This window comes from Triticum urartu, chromosome 7A (genome assembly GCF_056163025.1).
Source record: "Triticum urartu cultivar PI428250 chromosome 7A, HENAU_Tu73, whole genome shotgun sequence".
Lineage (NCBI taxonomy): Eukaryota > Viridiplantae > Streptophyta > Magnoliopsida > Poales > Poaceae > Triticum > Triticum urartu.
In genome coordinates, this window is record NC_141879.1 from 378,146,995 (window position 1) to 378,161,300 (window position 14,306).

Sequence of the window (14,306 nt, forward strand, 5' to 3'; positions counted from 1 at the left end):
AACTTTAATTCCCTGTGGAGTAACAACATAGCCAAGAAAAGATACTCGGTCGGTGCAAAAGGTGCACTTTCCAAGGTTACCAAACAAACGTGCATCACGTAGAGCAATAAAAATAGCACGTAAATGTTCCAAATGTTCGTCCAAAGATTTGCTATAAATCAATATGTCATCAAAGTAAACTACCACAAATCGTCCAATGAAAGCACGTAAAACTTCGTTCATTAACCTCATGAAAGTACTAGGTGCATTAGTTAACCCAAAAGGCATGACTAACCACTCATATAATCCAAACTTAGTTTTAAATGCTGTTTTCCATTCATCTCCCAATTTCATACGAATTTGATGGTAACCACTACGCAAATCAACTTTGGAGAATATTGTAGAGCCACTCAATTCATCAAGCATATCATCTAGCCTAGGAATAGGATGACGATAACGAATAGTAATATTATTAATGCCTCTACAATCAACGCACATACGCGACGTACCATCCTTTTTCGGCACTAAAATGATAGGAACAGCACAAGGACTAAGGGATTCGCGTATATAACCTTTGTCGAGCAGTTCTTGTACTTGACGCATAATCTCCTTCGTCTCCTCTGGATTGGTACGGTATGGTGCCCGGTTGGGTAATGATGCACCGGGAATTAAGTCAATTTGATGCTCAATCCCGCGAATAGGTGGTAATCCCGGTGGCACGTCTTGTGGAAAGACGTCGGCGAACTCCTGCAAAATGTTAGTGACAGCAGGAGGCAAAGAGGAAGGCACGTCCTCGAATGAAAATAATGCCTCTTTGCACACAAAAGCATAGCAAACAGATTTGCTAAAATCTAGATCATCAATATCAGATTTGGTGGCAAGTAAACATGCACTTTTCAATTTAATTTCAGAAGCAACACTAGATTGTTTATTATTATTAGGCTGCATTTGTTGCTCAAATTCTTTTGCCACAATCTGATTTTCACTCTTAGTTTTCTCCTGTTTTGCTTTATTAGCTCTATTAATATCATCTTTCAAAATGGAATCAGGAGTCATAGGAAGCAAAGTAATATTTTTATCCTTATGAACAAGAGTATACTGATTGTTTCTACCATGGTGAATAGAATTTTTATCAAATTGCCATGGTCTACCAAGTAATAAGGAACATGCTTGCATCGGTACCACATCACAATCAACATAATCAGCATATGTAGAGATACTAAAATGCACACGAACAGTACGTGTTACCTTAACCTTGCCGCTGTTGTTGAACCATTGGATGTAGTAAGGATGTGGATGTGGTCTTGTGGTGAGAGATAGCTGCTCCACCATCTCGATGCTAGCCAAGTTGTTGCAACTCCCTCCATCTATGATCACGCGAACAGAACGTTCCTTCACAACTCCCTTTGTATGGAACAAATTATGCCTCTGATTTTGCTCAGCTTGTGTAACCTGCACACTCAAAACACGTTGAGCAACTAAACATTCATACCTGTCAGCATCTTCAGGAGCCATGTATTGCGTCTCATGATCAGAATCGTCTCCACCGTGTTCGTCACGTGTAATAAGAGCCAAAGTCTCCTCATCATAGTCACTAGCGGACTCATACCCACCATCCTCAGTAACAATCATCACACGCTTAGATGGGCATTCTCTCGCATAATGACCTCCACCCTTGCAACGTCGACAAATAATATCATGTGTTTGCCCTGTTGATGCCATGGATGAAGAAGAGCTCTTTGCAGGCCCAGAAGGTGTGCTCTTGGCAGATAGTGGTGATTGTGCCTGCTTTATTGTATCACGGTTGGAGGTGGCAGCCGACGGAGGCGCCGGTGAAGCAGAACGTGTGGAAGTAGATGATGCACGTGGTGTCCATGAAGAAGGTCGACCTGCAGAAAAGTTAGTCCGCGCCAATGCCTGTCGATCCTGCACTTCACGTTCAGCTTTACAAGCAAGATGGAATAAACGAGTGATATTAGTATACTCCTTATACTCTAGAATCGTCTGAATCTCTCTATTTAATCCACCCATAAAACGTGCAAGCATAGCTTCATTCTCCTCAACAATACCACATCTAATCATGCCAGTTTGTAATTCCTGATAATATTCTTCTACAGAATTTTTTCCCTGTCTTAAGCGCTGCAATTTTTGAAGTAATTCACGTTGATAATATGGTGGAACCCAACGAGTACGCATAGTAGTTTTCAAAGCAGCCCAAGTAGCAGGAATGGGATATAATCTACAATGCTCAGACCACCAAACACATGCAAAACTAGTGAATGCACAAACAGCAGCAGGAACACGTCTCTCCTCGGGATATTGTAAACATGTAAATCGTTGTTCAGTTTCTAACTCCCAAGTAAGATATATATCAGGAACATATCTACCCTCAAATGGTGGAATATTCAATTTTAGTTTAGGGAGATGGTCATGATCTCGTACCTGAGGGTGAGCCCTACCATTGCCATTATTTGCATGTGGACGACCTGATGGTTGCGGTGCTGGTGGTGGCACGTAGTTCTGATTTTGATCAACCTCATCCTCGTAATCGCCAGCAAAATCATCCTCCTCCGCATCAGCATCAGGAGCCACAGAAGTAGCAACAGCAGCACCAACAGTTTGGCCAGGTGCAAGAGGGAGACGGCTCGCTCGGCGGAGGGCTGTTTCACGATGTGTAGGTAGTCGTCGTTGTTGTTGTTGTAGAGGTGCGTTAGGTGCAGCCGGTGGTGGTGGTGGAAGACGCGCGAGCAATTCATTAAACCTGTCATCGAGCTTTGTTTCGAACGTCTTCTCCATGTCATCTATCTTCTCCATGGCCTCTTCAAATCTGTTTAGCACATCCTGCACCTGTCCATTCATCATTTGCTGAAATTTATCATGCAACTCCTGATTCGTCATGTTCTCCCAGTCAGTCTCGTCGGCTTGTGATCCTGCCATGGTTAGCAACAAAAGAAAACACACAAGAATATGATCCTACAGAATACTAACAAGAGGTGGTGGTGGCGGGTGTCACAAATCCGTCAAGCAAATCTCAAATTCTTACCAGTTCTTACCCAGCAGCAGGCGGTGATCGGCAACCGTTGTAGTCAAAACTCTCAAAAGCTTGGATAGAGCGATTGCCAGGGAGAGTCAAACGCACGACGTAGAGATATGTGGAGCTGGGAAGGCTTATAGTATGGTAGCAAAAAGGGTCAGCAATAATCAATTCAGAGATGCAAAGTTGAATAAACGCTCAACGACGGTACTGTGCTGGTCCTAGGCTAGACCGTGCTAGAGACGCGAGCCTAGAACACTAACAAAATCACGGCGCTGCACGTAAATAAGGGAAAAGCACACTCTGGAACTTTTTTTTTTCGCTTTTTTTTGCGCTCCTCTTTTTTTTTGCGCTCCTCTTTTTTTTTGCGCTCTTTTTTTTTTGCGAAAAATTACTATAATGGCGAGTGTCTCAAAACTCTTCCCTCGTCAAACTGATAGGATGGGCACGAAATTTTTTTTTTCACTTTTTTTTTCGGAAATCAGGGCAGCGACGACGAAAAAGTGCGACAAAAAATCACTATGATGGCAGTGGCTCAAAAGACTCAGAAAAGCCTAAAAATAGGATAGGGAAAAAATATTTTTGCCCGTGAAAATTTTGGCCTAAAAACTGCCCTGGGGTCTCCAGACTCTTTTTTTTTTCCGAGACCTACGCAGGCAAGGAAACACGAATCGGAATTGAGATTGATCTCAAAAACAAACCTAATATGAGAAGAACTCGGATTGGTGGTGGATATATGGTGGTGGTATATGGCAGCGGTGGTGGTAGCGGTGGTGGTATATGGATAGAGATTGATGGTGGTATATGGATACGGATTGGTGGTGGTATATGGATATGGATTCAGAGCGGTGGCGGATAAGCAAAAGTGGTAGATGGGCGATGATGATGGTGCAGCGGCGGCGTGACAACTTGTGACCAGAACTCGAAACTCTAAAAGACTAGACTCTAAGACCAGCAACTTGACACGACGATGCAACCGCAAATTCAACAAAGCAAAAACCCTAAAAAGATTATGCAAAGTCTCAGATTGGTTCAGATATGATGAACTAACCCTAATTTTTTTTGTGTGGCTTTTTCGTGGACTGTAGGTATGAAGAACATACTCGATCTAATCTATGAAAAACTGTAAAATCTCACCGAGCAACCTGGAAATCTGATACCACTTGATAGAGGCAAAGGTGTCCCGATGTTTCGATGAGATGGTGGCTATCGTTTTCTGTGGGAGTCGACCTTGATGATCCGACTACGAACGTGCGAGACGTCGCGCCTTAGCAATCGCTAAACCAACTTCCAAGGGGTTATTGATCACGCCGGAGCACGATCAACCTGACCACGAGGGCCTGTTTCCTGCGAGCAAACGAAGAACAAGCAAGAAACTGAGATTGCAATCTGGATATTGCGAATATAAGATGAAAGCTTTATTGATCAAGGTGGGGTTCTGTGACGTCTTGGTCTGGTCGTTGGACACAAACGAAGTACGCGAAGTTGCAGCTATGGCGAACTTTTAATCTAAACAAAACCCAAAGTCTAAACGACGCCCTAAGGGCTGTATATATGGAGGAAGAGAGGGGAATTTCGTGGCCCTTGAGGGTGGGGTCCGAAACCAACCCTAACTCTTGTTTCCCCAAACATACGGACTCTAAAAATAGCCTATACTTAAGTATTTCGAAATTACATGGGCCTGGCCCATTAATAAGGTGACGCAGCACCTAGAATAGCCTATGGACGAATATTATGAAGTGGCATCTTGTATATTTCGTCCATGGCTTCATGCACTCCTTATGGCGGCTTCAAAGTCCTGAAATCATCACTTGTAACTCCGTTCTTGATCCCCTTGCGCATGCCATCAACTTCATGCGTGTTCTTGCTCCAATGTTCATCCTTCTCCAAGCTAGGCCCTTCATTTGAAAGCAAAACAAATGTATCCAATTTAGGCAGCATCATAATCTCATGAACATTAGAATCATTACCAAGAAACGAAAGTACCTGGTAATTTAATTGGCGTGCGCGAGCTCTAGTAATTGGTCCAGTATATGTAACAGTAGGGACTGTGGGTGTAACAATGGTATTGATGTCCTCATCACACTCCAAGGTGTCTTCGTAGGCGCCTATGTTGAAAGAGACTTGTACTCGGTGCTCGACTTGGATAGTGCCGGAGTCACTAAGCTATTGCACTTTGTATGGATGTGGATGCTTCGTCTTGGGCAATTGGAGCTTGTAGAAGTTCCTCACTTGCGAGATTGTGACAACTCCGTCCATCAATGATGACCTTGACGGATCGTCCATTGATGTCGGCCTTGGTGTGGAATATGGTGCATCTTTGGTATTCTTCTTGGTGATGTTGGAGAGTCAAGACTTTGGAGACAACAAGTGCGGGACTTGAGTCTTCATCACAAAAGACTTGTTCTTCTTCATTGTTCACTTGGCGGTGCCTGGCAACTTGCTCAAGGGCTTCCATTTCTCCTTCGCTCATGGAATCATAAGTGCCATCGTCGTTGAAGATCATGGTGCGCTTGTTGGTGCACTCATAGGACTTGTGGCCTCTACCTCCGCAAGTGAAACACTTGAGGGAACTCGTCTTGACGGTATCATCGGTAGGGGTTGATGATGATGAAGCTCTCGGCTTGAAGTTGCTTGTAGTAGGCGAAGCTTTCTTCGAAGTCGACTTGTCGATGTTGGAAGTAGACGGTCTTGTAGTCGGTGCTGGAGTCGTTGAAGCTTGGTTATTGGAGAAGCCGTAGGACTTGGATGAGAACTTGGCGTACTTGAAATCATCTTGCACTTGGTGTTCCGCTTTGGTAGCTTGGTGCACGAGCTTGATGAGATTTGAGTATGGCTGGAAGTCGGCGATCTTCTTGATAGGATGATTGAGTCCAGTCAAGAAACGTGCCATAGTTTGCTCATCATCTTCCGTCACATTGGCTCTTATCATTGCAATCTCCAAATCCTTGTAGTATTCTTCAACGCTCTTTTGTTCCTTGCTTGAGTTGTTGGAGTTTCTTGAAGAGGTCGCGGTTGTAGTAGGTAGGCACAAAGCGTGCTGATACGGGGTTGCCCAATCTTCACGGAGGATCGGCTCTATGTTGCGAATCAACGCCACCTGAAGGGTACGAAGGAAACCCTCGATCCCAACCAACAACGTTGTCGGGTAAAGGATAACTAGTGCAACCTGACGAGACCGAAGCTAACTATTGCAAATGCAACAACCAGCGACAAGTATTCGCCCAACCACACTCTTAGTTCCAATCCACGCAACCACGCACGAAGTTGGAAGCATGAACTGGTCGCCGCCTCAACGACTGCTGTTGTAAAATCACAAAGTGAGTTTACCCTCCCACAAGGCAAGATTACAAGAGCTAAGGAGGAAGTGAACTCTCAAGCAATATTCTGGTTGCACTTAGCTAACCTATGCTGAAATCAAATTGCCAAAGAGTTGTGGCTGAAGTGGGGGAAGGGGTATTTATACTAGGAACAGCCCTCCTAGTTTAGGTGTGAAACCAGGCCAAAAGAGGGGCTCAAATTCGTGCAAACCAGCTGGTCAAGGGAGCAAACTCATGGAGCCTCGAGCAGCAATTAATGCCCTGGACAGCTTGCATTGGAACTCTCATATCCTTTGACTCAGGACTCCAAATGATGCACCGTTTGATTTTCCTGAAATTAGACTTCATATGCTCGCCATTTTGTACTCCCACTCATGCTGGATGCTCATATATTTGCCTTGCATGATCCAGCAAGTTCTTGGACGAATTCTGGAACTGCACATGCAACAATAGAGTGTTGAGATGGCTTGCTATTCTTCCTTGCGGTGTAACTAGTTGTCCTTGTCACCAAAACAAGGCTTTCATCAGAGTTGAAACTTGTTCTCTTTAAACTTGTTGAATGGGCTCCAAAACTTGGTTCTTCATGTGCTGAATGTTGTTGGTTGTCCTCGACATTGTACCTAAGTAAAATCAGCACACGAGATTTAGGCAGTATAAAGTTCTCATGGTCATTTGAATTATGATAAGCTAGGAGCGTGTTCACCTCTTGTGCTATTTGTTTGGCACGACTCCTTGTCATGGGACCCAAATAGATTTTCTTTGTAGAAGCTTCACTTGATGGCTGAGATTTATCATTAGGAGAAGATGATAAACGAGGTGAACCTGGGATGTCCTCATCATCCTCCCCCTCTTCAAAAGGAGTCGTCCTCGACTCTTGACCCTCTTGATCGAAGCATGGAGACAAATCAGCAAGGTTGAAAGTTGGACTCACAGCATAGTCTTCAGGAAGCTCGATTTTGTAAGCATTGTCATTGATCTTGGCCAAGACTTTGAATGGTCCATCTCCATGAGGCATTAGCTTGGATTTGCGCTTCTCTGGGAACCGATCTTTGTGCAAATGTATCCAAACCAGATCTCCGGGCTGAAAAGTTACCTTCTTGCGATTTTTGTTTGCCTTAGCAGCATAGTACTTGGACTTCCTTTCTATGTCTTCTCTGGTCTTCTCATGAATCTTCTTCACATATGCAGCATGCTTCGAAGCCTCCATGTTACATCTCTCTTGCAATGGAAGTGGCAGCAAGTCAATTGGTGCAAGTGGTTTGAATCCATATACCACCTCAAACGGGCACATGTTTGTGGTAGAGTGAACTGCCCGATTGTAAGCAAACTCCACGTGCGGCAAACACTCTTCCCACTCCTTCAAATTCTTCTTGATCATTGTACGCAGCAAGGCTGAGAGTGTGCGGTTCACTACCTCTGTTTGCCCATCAGTTTGGGGGTGACACGTTGTTGAAAACAGCAACTTGGTTCCTAATTTTGCCCACAATGTTTTCCAAAAGTAGCTCATGAACTTCACATCTCGATCTAAAACAATAGTCCTTGGCATTCCATGCAAGCGAACAACTTCCCTGAAAAACAAATCAGCAACATGTGAAGCATCATCGTTCTTGTGGCACGGAATGAAGTGTGCCATTTTTGAGAACCTATCAACCACAACAAAAACTGAATCCCTCCCCCTCTTAGTCCTAGGCAGTCCTAAAACAAAATCCATGCTAATATCTTCCCAAGGAGCATTTGGAACAGGTAGGGGAGTATATAAATCATGGGAGTTCAGTTTAGACTTAGCTTTGTGGCATATGATGCATCGCTGCACAAATCTCTCAACATCCTTCCTCATCTTTGGCCAATAAAAGTGATCGGCCAACAGCTCATAAGTTTTCTCACGACCAAAGTGTCCCATTAATCCTCCTGCATGTGATTCCTGCAACAACAAAGGCCTAACCGACGAATCTGGAACACACAACTGGTTAGCCCTAAAAAGGAACCCATCATGCACATGGTATTTATCCCAACCTTTCCCATCTTTACATTTTGCATATGGTTCTGAAAATATATGATCAGTGCAATATAGTTCTTTTAAGCTCTCAAGTCCTGGTACCTTCACTTCTAATTGTGTCAAAAGAACATGCCTACGGGACAAAGCATCAGCAACCATGTTTTCCCTTCCTTTCTTATACTTCACAACATATGGGAAAGTTTCAATGAATTCTACCCATTTAGCATGCCTATGATTCAGTTTAGCTTGGCCTTTCAAATGTTTCAAGGCCTCATGATCAGAATGTACAATAAACTCTTTAGGCCATAAGTAGTGTTGCCAAGTTTCAAGCACTCTAACCAAGGCATACAACTCCTTATCATAAACAGAATAATTCAGTTGTGCACCACTCAGCTTCTCACTAAAATATGCTATTGGTTTTCGTTCTTGCATTAACACACCTCCAACACCTATTCCACTAGCATCACATTCTATCTCAAAAGTTTTAGTGAAATCAGGTAGAATCAGCAAAGGTGCTTCAGTTAATTGTTTCTTAAGCTCAAGAAATGCTTCTTCTTGTGGTGCACCCCATTTAAAGGGAATTCCTTTCTTTGTCAACTCATTCAAAGGTGCGGCAATTGTACTAAAATCTTTCACAAACCTCCGGTAGAAACCAGCAAGGCCATGAAAACTTCTCACCTGGCATACATTCATTGGAGTTGGTCAATTCTTGATTGCTTCCACCTTAGATTCATCCACTTCAATTCCCTCTCCTGAAACGACATAGCCAAGAAAAACAACCTTGTTTGTGCAAAAGGAGCACTTCTCAACGTTAGCATATAGTTTTTATGTCCTTAGCACATTTAGCACTTGTTTTAGATGTTCAACATGTTCCTCAATGGATCTGCTATAGATTAGGATGTCATCAAAGTACACAACAACAAATTTTCCAATGTAAGCTCTCAAAACATGGTTCATCAATCTCATGAATGTACTTGGTGCATTAGTTAATCCAAAAGGCATGACTAACCACTCATACAACCCAAATTTTATTTGAAAAGCAGTTTTCCATTCATCTCCTTCTTTCATCCTAATCTGATGGTATCCACTCCTTAAATCAATTTTAGAGAAAATAGTAGATCCACTCAATTCATAAAGCATATCATCTAACCTAGGAATAGGATGACGATACCTAATAGTTATAATATTGATAGGCCTACAATCCATTACCAATCACCATGTGTCATCTTTCTTGGGCACCAAAATCACAGGTACAGCACAACGACTTAAGCTTTCATGCACATAACCTTTATCTAAAAGTTCTTGTACCTGCCTTTATATCTCCTTTGTTTCTTCAGGATTGGTGCGGTAGGGAGGTCGATTCGGAAGTGATGCTCCTGGAATGAGGTCAATCTGATGTTCTATGCCACGCAAGGGAGGTAGACCAGTGGGTACTTCCTCCGGAAAATCATCCTCGAATTCCTGCAAGACATCACAAACAGCACTAGGGAGACATGTTAAGTCGTTAGCTGAAAGCAAAGCATCTTTGTACACAAGTACAACGACCACTTGATTTGGGTTGAGCCTCACATCTCTTAGTTCTGATTTGGTGGCTAACATTACTAAGTTCTCTCCCTCTCTTTTATTCTTCTCTCTCAGATTTTGCTTGTGGCGCTCACTCACCGATTTGTGGATCTCTCTCTCTCGCTCTTTTTATCTCCCTCTTTCTTACTCACTATTTTTACTTCAGAAACTTTCTGCAAGTGCTCAACCATGATTTGTTGGGGTGTCATGGGTCTAAGCACCAAGTCTTTTCCTCTCCACTTGATGGTGTATTGATTGGTTCTGCCACAATGTTGAGCTGAATGATCATATTGCCACGGTCTGCCCAACAGCAAGTGACACACCTTCATTGGCACCACATCACACTCAACGGTGTCATTATAATCTCCAATCTTATATTGCACCTATACCATGTGTGTGATCTTAATCTCTCCACATTCACTCAACCATTGTATATGATATGGATGAGGGTGTTGTAGCAGCTTCAGCCCAAGCTTATCACACATTTCTTTGCTTGCAAGATTGTGACAACTCCCACCATCAACAATTATCTTGCATACCTTGTCTTGCACTTTGGCTCTTGTTTGAAACAGATTGTGTCGTTGTCCATTCTCAGCTTCTTTGATCTGCACACTCAAAACTTTAGTGACAACAAGAGAGGCACCTTGCTCATAATCACAATAGGTTTGCTCATCACCATCTTCGGTTTCTTCTTCAGGTTCACTACAAGACTCATATTCTCCATTCTCGGTGATCAGCATGGTACGCTTGTTGGGACAATCCTTCTTCATGTGGCCACGTCCCCTACATGTAAAGCACTCTATCTCACTAGTTTTCCCCGTGGAGCCAATGGAGGATGAACTAGGAGCTGCAAATTTGCTCTTCTCCTTCGAATTTGATGCATCATTTTTGCTCGTGGCTGCACGTGCATGGGGCTGATTTCCACCACCAGAACTAGTCATAATACCTCAACCAACGTTGAATTGAGGTATAAACTTACTCCCACTTGATGTAGCTCGAGCTGTGAAGGATGTAGTTCTATTTTGCTTAGAGTCTTCTTGCAATTGACATTCAGCCTTAGAAGCAAGATCTACCAGCTCTACCACATTACGATATGGCTGCAAATCAACCACTTGTTTAACATTAGGATTCAGCCCATAGAGGAACCTTGCCATGGACTGCTCCTCATCTTCATGTATGTTGGCTCTTATCATTGCCTTCCCCATATCCTTATGATACTCCTCAACTGATAACTTTCCTTGCCTCAAATTCTGGAGCTTATCAAAGATGTCACGTCTATAATGCCTTGGGAAAAATCTTGCCCTCATCTCTATTTTCATTTCTGTCCATGTAGCAACAGCAGGGTCTCCTTCTTCTTCTCGCTGAATCTGAACTTGCTCCCACCAAATTAGAGCATAGTCTTCAAACTCAAGTGAGGCCATTGCTAATTTCTTCTCTTCTGAGTAGTTGTGCATGTAGAAAATCTTGTCAACCTTCAATTCCCGTGTGAGATAACTTTCTGGATCAGATCCACCATCAAACTTGGGCATGGTAAATTTCAGCTTTCCAAACCTCTCCTCCTCGTGCCGTCCACGACCATAGTTTCTACGATGATGAAATATGTCATTCTGGTGCATGCCATCTTCATCTTCATCAAACTCATCTCCACTTCCTTCATGGTGCAGATTTGCTCTTCGGTGGCCTCCTCTAAGACCACGACCAGCAGCAGCTTCATGATGACCACGTCCATTACCATGATCATTTCCACGTCCGGGATGGGGAGCAGGAGCACGGTTTCTTCTAGCTTGTGCATTGGAGGCGGCACCTTCCCCATCAGTTACATTTTGTTCTTCACCATGGACACTTGCATCTTCTCGGTTCTGACGAAGCTCTCGCACAATATCAGCAACAATACCAGTCCTCATGGCTGCCATGTTCTGAGTGAGTTGCTCATCAACATTACCCATAAGTTGCTGCAAATCTCTCGACAACTTGTCTTGCTTCTCTTCAATTGGGTCAAGGCTGTTTCTGAACTCTCGGCGTAGATGATCACGTAATGCGTTGAGGTGAAACTGTGTGATGGGCTGATTGAGATGCCCATTTCCTTCAACATCATACTCGTTTTCTTCACCTGCCATGGTTAGTTCTCCAAAAGCCCTATAGTACTAGAATCATATATGTGGATAACAACTCAAGCTCACCTCACTTACCAACCGAAGCTCATGTAACTTCCAAATGAGAGCAGAATCATGCTCAACCATGGTGTCAGTGGTTGGTATACAAAGAGTGATAATCAAGCGAATACAAGTCTAGGGTTGCACATGCGGGGCTGTTTGGTGGAGTTTGGGTGGGGTATATATGTAGCAAAAGATGCACTAATCTGCAATCTAGATATTGTCGAACCAAGTAATCATCCACACAAGATTCTAATGCATTTAGTTGCTGAATGAGATATACGTGAGGTACATGCAACTCTCGCCAAGGAATCACATTTGCTGCAAGCAAGGATTGAAGACTTTGCACACTTGACACGTTTCAGCTCACAACACAAACATGGATTTCTCAAGATATAAGTGAAGAACAGTCCCAAGTTTTCTCTCTTTTGCTTCTTGCACACACTTTCTTTCTTTGGGCAGATATCTTTTTTTTGCCTCTTTTTTTTGCTCTTTTTTTGACAAACTGTCAACAAGGGACTTGGATCTGAACACACACTTTGGGGGAATCACGAAAATCGCAATAGATGAAGTCAACCAACAAGAACATGCAGCTGAAACTTTGGCAGTAAACACACACGAACTGATCTGATTTTACTGGGTGGAAAAGACGCTGGGAATCATATCTAACAAGGATGAATGGAGAGCACACAGTGTGGGCTTTTCAAAATGCACAAAAACACTCAAAATGGACTCCGGATGACAAAGATATGCATGATTTGGTGGAGGATGCAGATCTGAAATCTGTGCACGAAAATGAACACAAACACACAAGATTGGATGGGGGGAAACTCAGCAACTAAAAAACAAAGATCTAGTGGACAAGAACTTGATAAAACTCACCAAATAACAGATTAAAGGCTGCAAAGGGCTAGGTAAAGGGATTTTTTGTGGGGCTATTTTCTAGACTTTTAGGATGAACAAGAACACGAACTAAACTAGGGATACAAGATCCTACCGTGTCAACCGAAGCTCTGATGCCAAGATGATACGGGGTTGCCAAATCTTCATGGAGGATCGGCTCTATGTTGCGAATCAATGCCACCTGAAGGGTACGAAGGAAACCCTTGATCCCAACCAACAACACTGTCGGGTGAAGGATAACTAGTGCAACCTGACGAGACCGAAGCTAACTATTGCAAATGCAACAACCAGCGACAAGTATTCGCCCAACCACACTCTTAGTTCCAATCCACGCAACCACGCATGAAGTTGGAAGCACGAACTGGTCTCCGCCTCAACGGCTGCTGTTGTAAAATCACAAAGTGAGTTTACCCTCTCACAAGGCAAGATTACAAGAGCTAAGGAGGAAGTGAACTCTCAAACAATATTCTGGTTGCACTTAGCTAACCTATGTTGAAATCAAATTGCCAAAGAGTTGTGGCTGAAGTGGGTGATGCGGAGCATCCTACGATCATCCCCATGTACACTTCGACTACTCCCCAAGCCCCAAGAGGACATACGATGAGACCTCGACCATACGCCATTGGACACAAGGTGAACTCACTCCTCTTCGAACCGTCACTTTCCACATATGAGACATGGCTACTACCTCATGCATGGACCTTGCATATACTCAGGTACAACCGAGACGACCATGGAGGATCCAAGGACCAAGGCCAAGCATGGAAGAGGAGAAGGAAGAAGAAGCAGGGACAAGTTTCTGGAAAGCCCGGAACTTCCGGCATCTGCCCGGAACTTCCGGCCCCCGGACCTTCCGGCCTGCCCGGAACCTCCGACCCTCGGAGTCCAGACCAGCCCCGAGCGCGCCAACTCTCTGGATAACCCGGAACCTGCCCGGAACTTCCGGAGCCCGGAACTTCCGGCCCCACCCGAAACTTCCGGCCTGCCTGCGTGCAAAGACTCGGGCCAAGGGCCCATGTATCCCCCCTCTCACTTACCCCTTTGTGGGCTAGCACTATATATACTCCCCCACTTCCTGCTAGTTAGGGTCAGCATTGGTTTAGCCCATTGAGAGATAGAGCATTGCTCATCCATATCGGATCTACTCCACGAGAGAGACCGCGGCCCCTCTACGGAGAAGATCCACCTTGGATTCAATACCCCTTTACGGGAAGATCCCCTTGTGGATTCAAGACCTCCTCACGGAGAAGAACCGGCTACCCTTTTGTATCGTCCTTAGTTGTCCATGGATTCGTGTATCGTTCTATGTACCCGAGGATCTAGCACATGTGTGACTTGTTCTTGTTAGTTTGAGTGTT

At 43.9% G+C, this 14,306-nt stretch overlaps 1 pseudogene; it reads right to left on the bottom strand.

Annotated features, from left to right (window-relative positions):
• Nucleotides 1-6,718: 6,718 nt before the first annotated feature.
• Nucleotides 6,719-12,009, bottom strand: LOC125532769 (uncharacterized; annotated as a pseudogene).
• Between the last annotated feature and the right edge of the window lie 2,297 nt (nt 12,010-14,306).